The 13,490-nt window shown below is 45.0% G+C and overlaps 1 protein-coding gene across 1 annotated transcript in view; it reads left to right on the forward strand.

The window, feature by feature from the left end:
- The window catches only part of CNTNAP2 (contactin associated protein 2), a 1,413,967-nt gene that overhangs the window by 1,105,456 nt on the left and 295,021 nt on the right, over positions 1–13,490 (forward strand). The gene's annotated exons all lie outside the window — the stretch shown is intronic.

The raw sequence follows: 13,490 nt of genomic DNA on the forward strand, positions 1-13,490 counted from the left end.
GAGTTTATTTTTTATATAGTGTTACAGCATGTTCTAATTTCACTTTTTAAAACCTTAGGTAGGTTCAGTTTTCCCAGCACTACTTATTGAAGAGACTGTCCCTCTTTTCTCCATTGTATATTCTTGCCCCTTTGTCATAGATTAATTGACTATAAGTGCGTAGATTTGTGTCTGGGCTTTCTATCCTGTTCTGTTGATCTGTGTGTCTGTTCTTGTTCTACTACAATACTGTTTTGATGACTATAGCTTTATAGTATAGTCTGAAGTCAGGAAGCATGACTCTTCCAGCTCCATCCCTTGCGCTCAAGATTGTTTTGGCTATTCAAGGTCTTTTGTGTTTCCATACACATTTTAAAAGTTTTTGTTCCAGTTCTGTGAAAAAAAAAATGCTTTGGTAGTTTGATAGGAATTGTGTTGAATCTATAGATTGTCTTGGGCAATATGGCCATTTTCATAATAATTGATTCTTCCAAGAACATGGTATATCTGTCCATCTGTTTGTGTCATCTTCAATTTATTTCATCAGCACCTTACAGTTTTCAGAATACAGGCCTTTTGCTTCCTTAGGTAGGTTTATCCCTAGGTGTTTTATTCTTTTTGACACAATGGTAAATAGAGCCATTTTCTTAATATCCCTTTCTGATCTTTCACTGTCAGGGTCATATTCTTTTTCTCTGTGGGACCCCATCCCCATTCTTGCCCAAAGGAACCAAGTCACAAAGAGAAAACTTTACAGGGTGAAAACTTTATATTATTGACTCCTCTCAGGAGGAGTTTGGGTTGTAGCCATGGAAACTGCATGCTGGAGAGGATAAAACCCTGCAGAGGGAATGGATGGCTCCAGGGCAGGTCTTAACTTGCAGCCCTTGGTTCTGGGTTGAGCTCGCCCCATAGAATGAGGCTGTTAGCAGAACAAAGCTATGCTTACCTCTCCTGAATGCACAAAATGGTTTAATTAAGGAAGTAATTTTTTTTTCTACCCATAAGAACACCTCTACAAATACACTCAAATCTGCATGCAAATGAAGCCATCTGGTTTGTTGTTGTAAATAGCACCCAGCCATAGTAAACAATAGAGGCCTCATTACATAACTCAAAGAATGCTCCAATTTTCTAACCTCTGGGTCACTAAAAATTTTCAAAGTAATTAGTCCCCTCAGGGCTAGCACTTAGGTTGGAAAGCGCCTTCCACTTTAACCAGAAGCTATGGCTATGCCTCCCGGCGCAGTCCCAGTGCAGGGCCCCTCGGTGGCTCTGAGAAAACTGCTGAGTCTGGGAGGGAGTGGACGTGTCCACTGGCATCCAGGCAGCTCCAGTGGCCACACACCCCCCTAAGCCGCAGCTGGGTGAGCCACGCACAGTCTCCTCCATGTCAGCTCAGTGCCAGCTCTTCCAGTTGCTGCCTTGCCACCTTTTTCTAGGTCCCTGCGCCCCCTCTGAGGAGGAAGGGAGGCTAGCAGGAGTGGATGCAGCGAGGCGAGGCCGCGGCTTCTCCTCCGGGCCTCTGGCCACTGCGTGCCACGTGTCATCTTCGCTCACATGAACCTGTGTGTGGTATTTGGGTAACTCTGCTTTCTTGTTTATCTGTCACTCAGTCACGTCCGACTTTTTGCTCAGTCACTCCTTTCATCAGACTTTTTATGTAATGGCTTCTCTGCAAAACCCTATGTCACAGTGTCGGGGCTCAAGGAGCGTTCTCATTTGCGTGTCTGAATGGATGTTTTCTAAAGTCAGTAGTGAGGCAAAAGGAGAGGCTGTGCACAGCTTTGAATTCCAGTGAATGGGGGGGCAGAGAAGTGAGGAAAACAGGACAAAAGGCAGCTGGGCGTGGGTCAGGGACGTGCCAGCGACTGGAGAGGCCGGAGTTGTGGGTGAGCGCTCTGTCTGCTTGGGAAGTCTGCTGCCTCCCCCCTCAGAGAAGGGGGCTCAGGAGAAGCTCAGGGTGGTCGGGTCGTATGTTTAAGGAAGGAGGTCCTCTCCCAGCCTCCCAGCTCCTTGGCCAAGCCCTGGACAGTGAGTGAATGTGGCACTGAAGCCCCCTGTTTGGTGGGGGAATAATCCTGTGTGTTGAACAGTTATTTTGTGCTCAGCCCCTGAATAATCTCCTGGGATTCCAACAATCTTTAAAAGAGATTCCCATGTTATTCCGTTGTACAAATGAGGACATTGGGATTTAGGAAGATAAGACAACTGTCCAGAGTCGCCCCAGTGGGCAGGGACGATGAAGCCGGATTGTCTGATTCTGGAGTCTGCACGGGAACCAGTGCAGCGCCTGAGTTCACCTGCTGTGTCCCCTATATACCCCACCCCTCCTCACCACCATCCAGAGGGAACCTCAGGGTATCACGTGTTCAGTCTCTTCCTTACTGACAGTACAGGAAAGTCTGTAAGTCCAGACTGTTGATGGGCAGATGAAAGCTGAGAAACTCCACAAGGTTCAGGAATTGGAGTTGTCAGAAGGCTGGGGGAGGAGAGGCTCAGAACAGCTTTGGTTAAAAGTCTGTGTAGACATCAGCCTGGCGTGCTGTAGTCCACGGGTTTGCGAAGAGTCGGACACAACTGAGCGACTGAACTATAGACGTCAGCCGTGTAGACACCAGGTATAACCAACTTCACCTCCTCCCACCCTCCAGGTGACTATCCTACCCCAGAGGGAGGTGAGAGGTTACATTCCAGACACGAGCCACCAAAGAAGGTGGAGGTGACACGCCTTCATTAGAACAGAATAAAAACATGTAAATCTATGTAAGTGTGAACCTGCTCAGCCTCCAGGACACTGACCACCACACATACATGCCTCATGAAACTTCAGGATCCTTCTCTCAAGAAACTGAATGATCTGTAATCAAAAAATAAAAGCCACAGTCACTGACGCTTGGGGTCCCTTAGATGAGATGAGGAACTCATCCTTATTGTGGTGCGACCGACTGCTGAGCAGACCATCACTACTAGACACACACTCACTGAGCACCAGATAGTCTCTAGAGTGTCACTGTTCAATGTGAGTGTTGTAGGAAGACTCGCCAACCAGGCAACGTGAAAAAGGAGCCCGAACTAACAGTAGGGCAGGAAGAGATAGAGACAACACAGACGACAAAAGAAAGCTTTTAACGGTTAAGTCAATATTCTCAGGCAGATAAGAAAAGATATTGCACCCCAAACTGAACAAAACCTACAACAGCATGCTCCAAAAATGAGGCCCCTCAGAAGACAAGGAGCAACACTGAGAAATTTAAAACATGATTGCTGAAACAAAAAGACAATAGCAGTGTCGGAAATAAAGCTGAAGGAACTTCCAAGGAAGTCAACCCAAAGAAAAAAGATCAAAATTAGGAATGCAAAGGATCAAGACAAACAGATAAATATAAAACTTAAAAGTTATGACCAACCTAGATAGTATATTCAAAAGCAGAGACATTACTTTGCCGACTAAGGTCCGTCTAGTCAAGGCTATGGTTTTTCCTGTGGTCATGTATGGATGTGAGAGTTGGACTGTGAAGAAGGCTGAGTGCCAAAGAATCGACGCTTTTGAACTGTGGTGTTGGAGAAGACTCTTGAGAGTCCCTTGGACTGCAAGGAGATCCAACCAGTCCATTCTGAAGGAGATCAACCCTGGGATTTCTTTGGAAGGAATGATGCTAAAGCTGAAGCTCCAGTACTTTGGCCACCTCATGAGAGGAGTTGACTCATTGGAAAAGACTTTGATGCTGGGAGAGATTAGGGGCAGGAGAAGAAGGGGATGACAGAGGATGAGATGGCTGGATGGCATCACGGACTCGATGGACGTGAGTCTGAGTGAACTCTGGGAGATGGTGATGGACAGGGAGGCCTGGCGTGCTGCGATTCATGGGGTCGCAAAGAGTCAGACACGACTGAGCGACTGAACTAAACTGAACAGGTGTTTAAGAAAGAGGTGTTTCAGAGAAACTATCGAAATCCAGACCTGATGTGGGAAAGATATACATCAAGGTTATTGTATGAACTTTCTTTTTCTTTTTTTAACTTTTTTTTTTGAAGATTTTTTTCATGTGGACCATTTTTAAAATCTCTATTGAATTTTTTACAATATTGCTTCTCTTTTATGCTTTGGTTTTTTGGCCATAGGATCTTAGGACCCCAACCAGGGATGGAACCCTCACCCCCTGCATTGAAAGGTGAAGTCTTAACCACTGGACTGCCAGGGAGTCCCTATATGAATGTTCAATTAAGGGAGTTAAAGGAAATATTCTCTAAGCTTCCAGAAAGAAAAAAGATATGAGTAACTCAGGAGATCAGTTTCTCTAGGGGTCCTGGCTGAGTTTCATTAACAGAAAGAAAGCATATGAGTTTATTTAACAAGGGTTTTTACATGACACGGGAACCTTCGTGATGAAATGAAGACCTGAAGAAATGCTTAAATTTCAGTGTTTTGATGCTTGGTTTTTCAGACTATTTTGGGGGGCTCCAAAATCACTGCAGATGGTGACTGCAGCCATGAAATTAAAAGAAGCTTACTCTTTGGAAGAAAAGTTATGACCAACCTAGATAGCATATTTAAAAGCAGAGACGTTACTTTGCCAACAAATGTCCGTCTAGTCAAGGCTATGGTTTTTCCAGTGGTCATGTATGGATGTGAGAGTTGGACTGTGAAGAAAGCTGAGCACCGAAGAATTGATGCTTTTGAACTGTGGTGTTGGAGAAGACTGTTGAGAGTCCCTTGGACTGCAAGGAGATCCAATCAGTCCATTCTGAAGGAGATCCAACCATTCCATTCTGAAGGAGATCAACCCTGGAATTTCTTTGGAAGGAATGATGCTAAAGCTGAAACTCCAGTTACTTTGGCCACCTCATGCGAAGAGTTGACTCATTGGAAAAGACTCTGATGCTGGGAGGGATTGGGGGCAGGAGGAGAAGGGGATGACAGAGGATGAGATGGATGGATGGCATCACTGACTCGATGGATGTGAGTCTGAGTGAACTCCGAGAGATGGTGATGGACAGGAAGGCCCGGCGTGCTGCGATTCATGGGGTTGCAAAGAGTCGGCACGACTGAGCGACTGAAGTGAACTGAACTGAACCGAGGAAGTCAAGAAAAGATGGGATGACAGTGTGAACTGAGTGGAGTCAGCCGTGCAAGGCCTGTCCCTCAGCTGCCCCTCTGCCCTCTGTCTTTGGAGATGGTGGGTGGTGGTGGTAGTTTGACTGCTCAGTCGTGGCTGACTCTTTGCAACCCTGTGGATGGTAGCCTTCCAGACTACTCTCTCCGTGGGCTTCTTCAGGCAAGAATACTGGAGTGGGTTGTCATTTCCTTCTGCAGGGGATCTTCTCGACCCAGGGATCGAACCTGTGTCCCCCTTTACTCCGGGAAGGAGGGCACCTCACATGAGATTCTCTTGGCCTGCTTCAGAGGAAGCCCAGGAAGTCCTCTGCACCTGCCTTGCCTCACATCTCTTCGGCTGGAAATGCTCAGCCTCCCAAGGTGTCATATTTGGGGTAGCACATCCCGAACCCCATTAGTGACATGTACGATGTAGTGGTCTGAAAGCTTTCGTTTTCTCAATAACAACCCCGAGCACCTGAAGACAGAGGAGAAATGCCTTTAAAATTCCCCACGGAAATAATTTTCTGGAGTGTCTCAATTACATGTGAAAGCTGAATAATGACTCTTCAGAGGAGCAGGGATTTAGGAAGTTGACCTCATACATCCCTTTTCTCAAGGAGCTACTTGACTATGTGCTCCATGAAAATGAGGGTGTAGATCCAGAAAGAGGGAACATCCAAAGTCAGAGGGGCCCAGGAATTAAAGGACTTCAGGTAAACGATGGACAAAAGGAAGCCCCTGCAAAAAGGGCAAGAAGGAGGCCCCCACCCAGCAGCTGGGCAGCTGCCCTGAGAAGAACCAGCATGGACGGATGGGGTGCTGTCAGGCAATGCCCTCAGGGGACAAAAATGTGACTGATGGACAGCCTGATGTGTCCAATGTCAGCAAATTTTTAAGAAGAGTTTTTCAAGTGTGTTGGAGAATTTGTAAAGAATTCATGACAGATACAAACAAAAGTAAGCAAATGAAAAAAAAAAAGTAACTCTAGGGAAACAAAAAAATTATACAAAACAAGAAAATATAATTAGATTTCACTTCTTGGCTCATTAGTGAATAATACTGACATAGTCCTAAAGAAGGGGCAAAAGTGGAGGCAGTGACAGACTTTATTTTCCTGGACTCCCAAATCACTGCAGACGGTAACTGCAGCCCTGGAATTAAAAAATGCTTGCTCCTTGGAAGGAAAGCTATGACAATGCCTGAGCTTTTCAATATGCTGTCTTGGTTTGTCATAGTTTTTGTCACTTTGCCAGCAAAGGTCCGTGTAGTCAAAGCTATATTTTTCCCAGTAGTCATATACAGATGTGAGAACTGGACCATAAGGAAGGCTGAGTGCCAAAGAATCGATGCTTTTGAATTGTCCTGGAGAAGATTCTTAAGAGTCCCTTGGACTGCAAGGAGAGATCAAACCAGTCAATCCTAAAGGAAATCAGTCCTGAATATTCATTGGAAGGACTGATGCTGAAGCTGAATCTCAGATACTTTGGCCACCTGATACAAAGAGCCAACTTATTAGAAAAGACCCTAATGCTGGAAAAGATTGAAGGCAGGAGAAGAAAGGGACAGCAAAAGATAAGATAGCTAGATAGCATCACCAACTCAGTGGACACAAACTTGAGCAAACTCCAGGAGACAGTAGTGGACAGAGGAGCCTGGCGTGCTACAGTCCATGGGGTTGCAAAGAGTCAGACATAGTAACTGAACAGCAACAAAAAGTCTTAAAGATATAAATATTATATTTCAATACACCCCAAATCTGTGATCTTGCTATTTGGGAACAACAGGGGGTTAGGCTTGTAAAAGTGCTCAGTTCTCATCTTGCACTCAGGAAAGTCAGTAGAGACTATTTAAAATGCATAAATTAATAAACAGCTAACAAGGCTACTTTAGAAATTCTGGGATACAAGAAGAGTTGTCATTAAGAAATTGGGTTTGTGGGGGGAGGCGTGGAGCAGGGAATGGCATTTTGCTATATTCCTTCTAGCACTACTTGGCTTTCAAAACCATGTACGTGTAATATTTTGTTAGAAATTGAAATTAAGCTTACAATTAATGGCTGCCCATCAAGAAAAAAATATAGTTAGAAATCTTGAAGGCAGAATCCCATGCTAAATAATCACTGATGAGATTAAAGTGATTGCATGTTAAAGAATTTGGCTGAGTGCATTTTCTAGCAGTGATTGACTGAGGTTTGAAGTGACCTTACTCCCCTGCACCGTCTGGAGGTACCTCCCTGGCTCTTCGTCCCTGGTTCTTCCTCCCGCCTGAGATGAGCCCAGGCCTTGCCCAGAAGGTACTTTAAAAGCTTCTCACATGGTCAGCTGGTTTCCAAGCTGGCAGAACCCTCAAGCTCACCCCAGTGGTTTTGCTCAGACTTTGCTGCTGACCGTCGCCTCTGCCCGGGGTTGGATCCCTCACCCCTGTCCACGGCCTCTTTATTCTGTTACTGTGGCCCAACCAGCCTCTTCCACCTCAGATGTTCTGCTTCACACTTCCCGTCTCAGTCTCCATCCTTGCCCACTCTGCCTATCCACGCCGGCCATCCCACCATCTGCCATGGAACACACCTGCCATCCAGCAAATCTCGTTCCTAGCTTGGTGTTCTCAGCCAGAATCACTTCACCCTCACAGCTCTGACCTTGAGAACAAGTACAGATTGCAGCCATTTCAACAACCTTAAGGGTATAAGCATCATCAGTCTTGCAAATGCGTGGCATCATTCAGTGAGGTCTCTGGGAAATAATAGGAATTAAGTCATGGATAAGGGAAATTATGGTTCACCAGTGGGAACTGTGCCCAGTTATAATAGGTGCTAAAGCAGCATTCACTTTTATTTATATTTATTTGGTATCTTTAATACTCATGTTACTATAAAGTAGATTTTTGTCCCATGAGGGTTTTGCATATAGAGTGGAATTGGATATAACTTATCCAATTGTTTCACATACCCATTGATTTAATAATTATTTGTTGAGTACTTAATATGTTGTGGAGCCAAAGGTTACAGAGATGAAATGGTTTTCTCCCAGCTTTCAAGGAGCTTATGGTCAGCTGGGAACAATAGAAACAAACAGTAATAATGCTCTAATCTCCATGCATCAGAGAGTGCAAGGAGCACTAGAAAAGGCACTCATGTTATTTCATTTCAACCAGAAATCCTGAGATTGGACAACAATTCACGAGAACAGAGTCCCATAGAGGTTCATCAGGGTCTGGACTAGTGGCACCCAAACTTTCTTATTATGCCCCTGCTCACTGAAGCCTTCAACCTCACATCCCAAAAAGCTTATTCATGAATTCTATCCATGCTCCACTGTTCAGTTCAGTCGCTCAGTTGTGTCCAACTCTTTGCAACCCCATGGACCACAGCACGCCAGGCTTCCCTGTCCATCACCAACTCCCGGAGTTTGCTCAAACTCAAGTCCATCGAGTTGGTGATAACATCCAAACTTCTCATCCTCTGTCATCCCCTTCTCCTCCTGCCCTCAATCTTTCCCAGCATCAGAGTCTTTTCCAGTAAGTCAGTACTTTGCATCAGGTGGCCAAAGTATTTGAGCTTCCACTTCAGCAACAGTCCTTTCAATGGATATTCAGAACTTATTTCCTTTAGGATTGGTTTGATCTCCTTGCAGTCCAAGGGACTCTCAAGAGTCTTCTCCATATTCTACTAAGCCCCTATATTATGTACATTATCAAGTATAACTAAAATAAATATTGTAAAGAATGAGGGGTTTTTTTTAATTTCTAAATAGACTTTCTGGTCTCTTCTGCTTGTGCCCCAATGGCTCTCTCCTTCAGCACCTCCCCGGAGTAGACACCTCACCTGGCACCACCAGTCAGGTCCAGGGTAGCATCCTCACTGTTACTGATCAAAGATCTGCCCTTAGACATCAACAGAGGACTGAAGAAAGAAGATGTGGTACATATATATATATATATATATACACACACATCAACAGAGGACTGAAGAAAGAAGATGTGGTACATATCTTCCACACAATGGAAAGTTACTCAGCCATCAAAAATAATGGAATAATGCCATTTGCAGCAACGTGGATGGACCCAGAGATTTTCTGAAGGAAGAGTGGAGGAAGTTAGACAGAGAAGCAGATTGCAGCCCTTTCAACAACCTTAAGGGTATAAGCCCATCAGTCTTGCAAATGTGTGGCATCATTCAATGAGGTCTCTGGGAAATAATAGCAATTAAGTCACAGATAAGGAAAATTATGGTTTGCCAGTGGGAGCTGTGTCCAGTTATAATAGGTGCTAAAGCAGCATTCGCTTTTATTTATATTTATTTGGTATCTTCAACACTCATGGCTTTCAGGGGTCATGTATGGATATGAGAGTTGGACTGTGAGGAAAGCTGAGTGCTGAAGAATTGATGCTTTTGAACTGTGGTGTTGGAGAAGACTCTTGAGAGTCCCTTGGACTGCAAGGAAATCCAACCGGTCCATCCTAAAGGAGATCAGTCCTGGGTATTCATTGGACAGACTGATGTTGAGGCTGAAACTCCAATACTTTGACCACCTGATATGAAGAGCTGACTCATTGGAAAAGACCCTGATGCTGGGAAAGATTGAGGGCAGGAGGAGAAGGGGACAACAGAGGGTGAGATGGCTGGATGGCATCATCAACTCGATGGACATGGGTTTGGGTGGACTCCGGGAGTTGGTGATGGACAGGGAGGCCTGGCGTGCTGCGGTTCATGGGGTCACAAAGGGTCGGACATGACTGAGCGACTGAACTGAACTGAACTGAACTAACACTCATGTTACTATAAAGTAGATTTTTGTCCCATGAGGACTTTGTGTATGACTTCCCTTACATGAAGAATCTAAAAAGACATGATCCAAATGAGCTTATTTACAAAACAGAAACAGATCCACAGACTCATATAATAAGCTTATGGGTGCTGGGGAGGAAGGGCAGGGGAAGGGACAGTTAGGGAGTTTGGGAAGGTCATGTACGTGCTGCTATATTTAAAATGGATAACCAACAAGGACCTACAGTATAGCTCAGGGAGCTCTGCTCAATGTCATGTGGTGGCCTGCATGGGAAGGGGTTTGGGGGAGAATGGATATATGTATATATATGGCTCAGCCCCTTTGCTGCTAACCTGAAACTACCACAACATTATTAATTGGCTATCCTTCAATACAAAATAAAAAGATTTTTAAAAAAGAATCTGGATTTAGTCAGTTCATCCAGAGATGAGGGACAGACCAGCAAAGACTCCAAATATGTCATGAGATCAGCCAGACCTTTCCGGAAGAATGACTAGTAACCGCCATTTGTACAAGGCGTACTTTCCCTGTGAAAGTATCCATTCCAGAGACCAAATTAATTCAAAGTTGCTTAGTGAGCACAGAATGAGAGCAAATGGAATTGTCGCCTGTTGGGATATTTCTGCAAATGAGAATTAACGGATCTAACTGCCCTCCTCTCTGGAGATATTTCTGTCTGAATAACCAGTGCTGGACCTCAAATAAATACTGACATATTTTACTTTTAGCTTTCCTTTTTTCTAGAATCACTTTAAACAGCTGCCCTTCTGTTGATACAACACATCAGAAAATAAGAATGCATTTGATTGGAGGAAAACTTGAAAATGTCAATTACATCTCTGTCCTGGGGATTTAGCCTAAAGAGACAGAATTGCTTGACTTTCAGGTTGATGCATGGCTGGAGACTGACCCTTGCTGGCTCCTAGGTTGTTAAGAGGCTCTCACCCATTAGGCAGGCTGAATGCTGCTGGCTCTGGGCACTCTTCATTCCAGCCTAGAACTCTGACTGGTGAGAGGGTTGCAACTTTAACTTTTATCTTGAGAGATCTTCATTTTCAGCTACCTGGGAGAGGTGAGCCTAAACTCGCCTCTCCAGACTTGAAGGCAGATCTTGAGCGGGAAAGAGGGCTCAGTGCTCAGATGATAGCAACTTAAACAATAGTTAAGATTCTTTCTTTTTAGGTATTTGTCTAACCAACGTCGTATCACACCCTTTTCCTGAGAGGAAATGAGTCTATTTTTCTCCTACTGAAAGCAATGATATTGCAATTAAAAAAAAAAAAAGAGTGTAAAACTACACTAAGACTTTTGGTACACTTTCAACAATGGACTCTCCACCACCACTGTTTTTACCTTAATGGAGATATTTGCAAACATGTTTCGCACTGACTTGTTCAGTTGCTCAGTCCTGTCTAACTCTTGTGACCCCATGGATTGCAGCATGCCAGGGTTCCCTATCATCCATTATTGGAGTTTGGCCAAATTCGTGTCCACTGAGTCAGTGATACTGTTTATACATTGCCATTCACTTATCTAGATGCCACTGTATCCTAGATGTCCTAAGAACAAAGTAAATAACATTAATTAAATGAAGACACTTTATTATCTCATAATATAGCAACATTATATACTTAATTTGAACTTATGGCATAAGCATTCAGTTCAGTTCAGTCACTCAGTCATGTCCGACTCTTTGCAACCCCTTGAATTGCAGCACGCCAGCAGTACCAACAAAGTTAATTCTGTTTAAGAATAGCAGCTGAACTTATTGCATACGTGCACTATTTGTATAAAAGGAAGGGAAAAATATAGTCGACAGAAACTAACAAAATGAATGTAGTTGATTCAGTGTGTTCTTTGAAGGAAAGATATGGCAAAAATCTATTTTTAAAAACAATATATTGCATTTTAAATTTTTTGTTTACTTATTGATTTATTTATTTTTGGCTGTGTTGGGTCTTTGTTGCTGCTCGAGGGCTTTTCTCTAGATACGAAGTGTGGGCTTCCGTCTGTGGTATCTTTTCCAGTGGCTCATGGGCTCTAGAGCACGGGCTCAGTTGCTGTAGCATACAGGGTTAGTGGCTCTGCAGCATATGGGAGCCTCCTGGACAGGGGATCGAATTCATGTCCCCTGCATTGGCAGGCAGATTCTTAACGCTAAACCACCAGCAGCTGCTGCTAAGTCGCTTCAGTCATGTCCAACTGTGTGACCCCATGGACAGCAGCCCACCAGGCTCCTCTGTCCATGGGATTCTCCATGCAAGAACACTGGAGTGGGTTGCCACTTCCTTCTGCATGGACCACCAGGGAAGTCCCCAAAATACATATTTTAGATGTTAAAATTTCCCACAGGCAGTTTACTGATCTAGTAGGCTTTTATTCAGTGATTCATGAGTCAGGCAACCTCCAGGCTAGCAGAGAGAAAGGAGCGCTGAAGAGCTGTGCAAGACGAGAGGTGTTATGAACCAAAGGGAACAGGAATAGGAAGTTACACTCGGTGTGTGCTGATTGGCTGAAGCAGGGCTGCACCCCTTACATCAGCAGAGGGAAGGCCTAGAGTATCAGGGACCCTTAGCTGAGCAGGCCAGTGCTGCTGGGGTAGCCTGGACCTTCCTTCTCTGGGCGAGCTGAGCCCAGAAGCTGTTAAGTGCTGGTTTACTGACCCGGGGGTTAGCAAGAGTGACTCCATCTTGGGCCTCACCTGGTGACTTTAACATAAGTTTAATACTAAAGGTAAAAGCTTTAGTAACTGTTTTAAAGCATATTCATGTATTTTAGTCCTTAGCTGTACTGTCGAATGTACTTAGAAATGGGCACTTCCTAAATGAATTTCTCTCCTGGAGATAAAGTCAGGAGTCAGCTCTTGGTGGGTTTCCCTGGTGGCTCAGCAGTAAAGAACTCGCCTGCAATACAGGAGCTGCAGGAATCACAGGTTCAACCTCTGGGTCGGGAAGATCCCCTGGAGGAGGGCCTAACAACCCACTCCAGTATTCTGGGTCTGAAAAATCCCAGGGACAGGGGCGCCTGACGGGCTACAGTCCATGGGGTTGCAAAGAGTAGGGCATGACTGAGCGGCGGAGCACACAGGCACCCTGCTCTTGATGTTGTATTAAATTCCTGGTCCACTGTTTTGATGGAATGTCGGTCCTCTAGTTCAGTGCTTTTATTTTGTCCCATGAACTGCCTTTCTCCTGGGGCCACTGCCTACTATCGGGCAATGAGTGCGGAGCAGGTGAGTACAACTGTGTCTACCCCATGAGTTCAAGGATAGGGACTGATTGTAAGCCCTTGAATGCGCTCAGCTCAGCACTCCCACCCCCACAAAACAGCCACAGGTCAGAGTGTCCCATGGAGTCCCCAGGGAGGAAGAGGCTGGGGAGGGGACCCTCCCTTTACAGCAACTCGCCTGTGGGGCTTGGAGCAGGAGGGGTGGAGAGATGACTGGCCAGGTCATCCTACCTTTTTCCCTAGCTTCTCGCTCAGGCAGGCTTCTGCACTCTCCATGGTTGTATTTCTGCTTCACCTGCTCCAGGGTTGGAGCAGCTGCTGGCTGGAAGCAAGCATTGCTTATTCCAAGACAAAGACAGATGAGAAGCAGGAGCAGGATACCAAAGACCCCTTCC

Source organism: Oryx dammah, unplaced genomic scaffold (assembly GCF_014754425.2).
Source record: "Oryx dammah isolate SB20612 unplaced genomic scaffold, SCBI_Odam_1.1 HiC_scaffold_18, whole genome shotgun sequence".
Taxonomy (NCBI): domain Eukaryota; kingdom Metazoa; phylum Chordata; class Mammalia; order Artiodactyla; family Bovidae; genus Oryx; species Oryx dammah.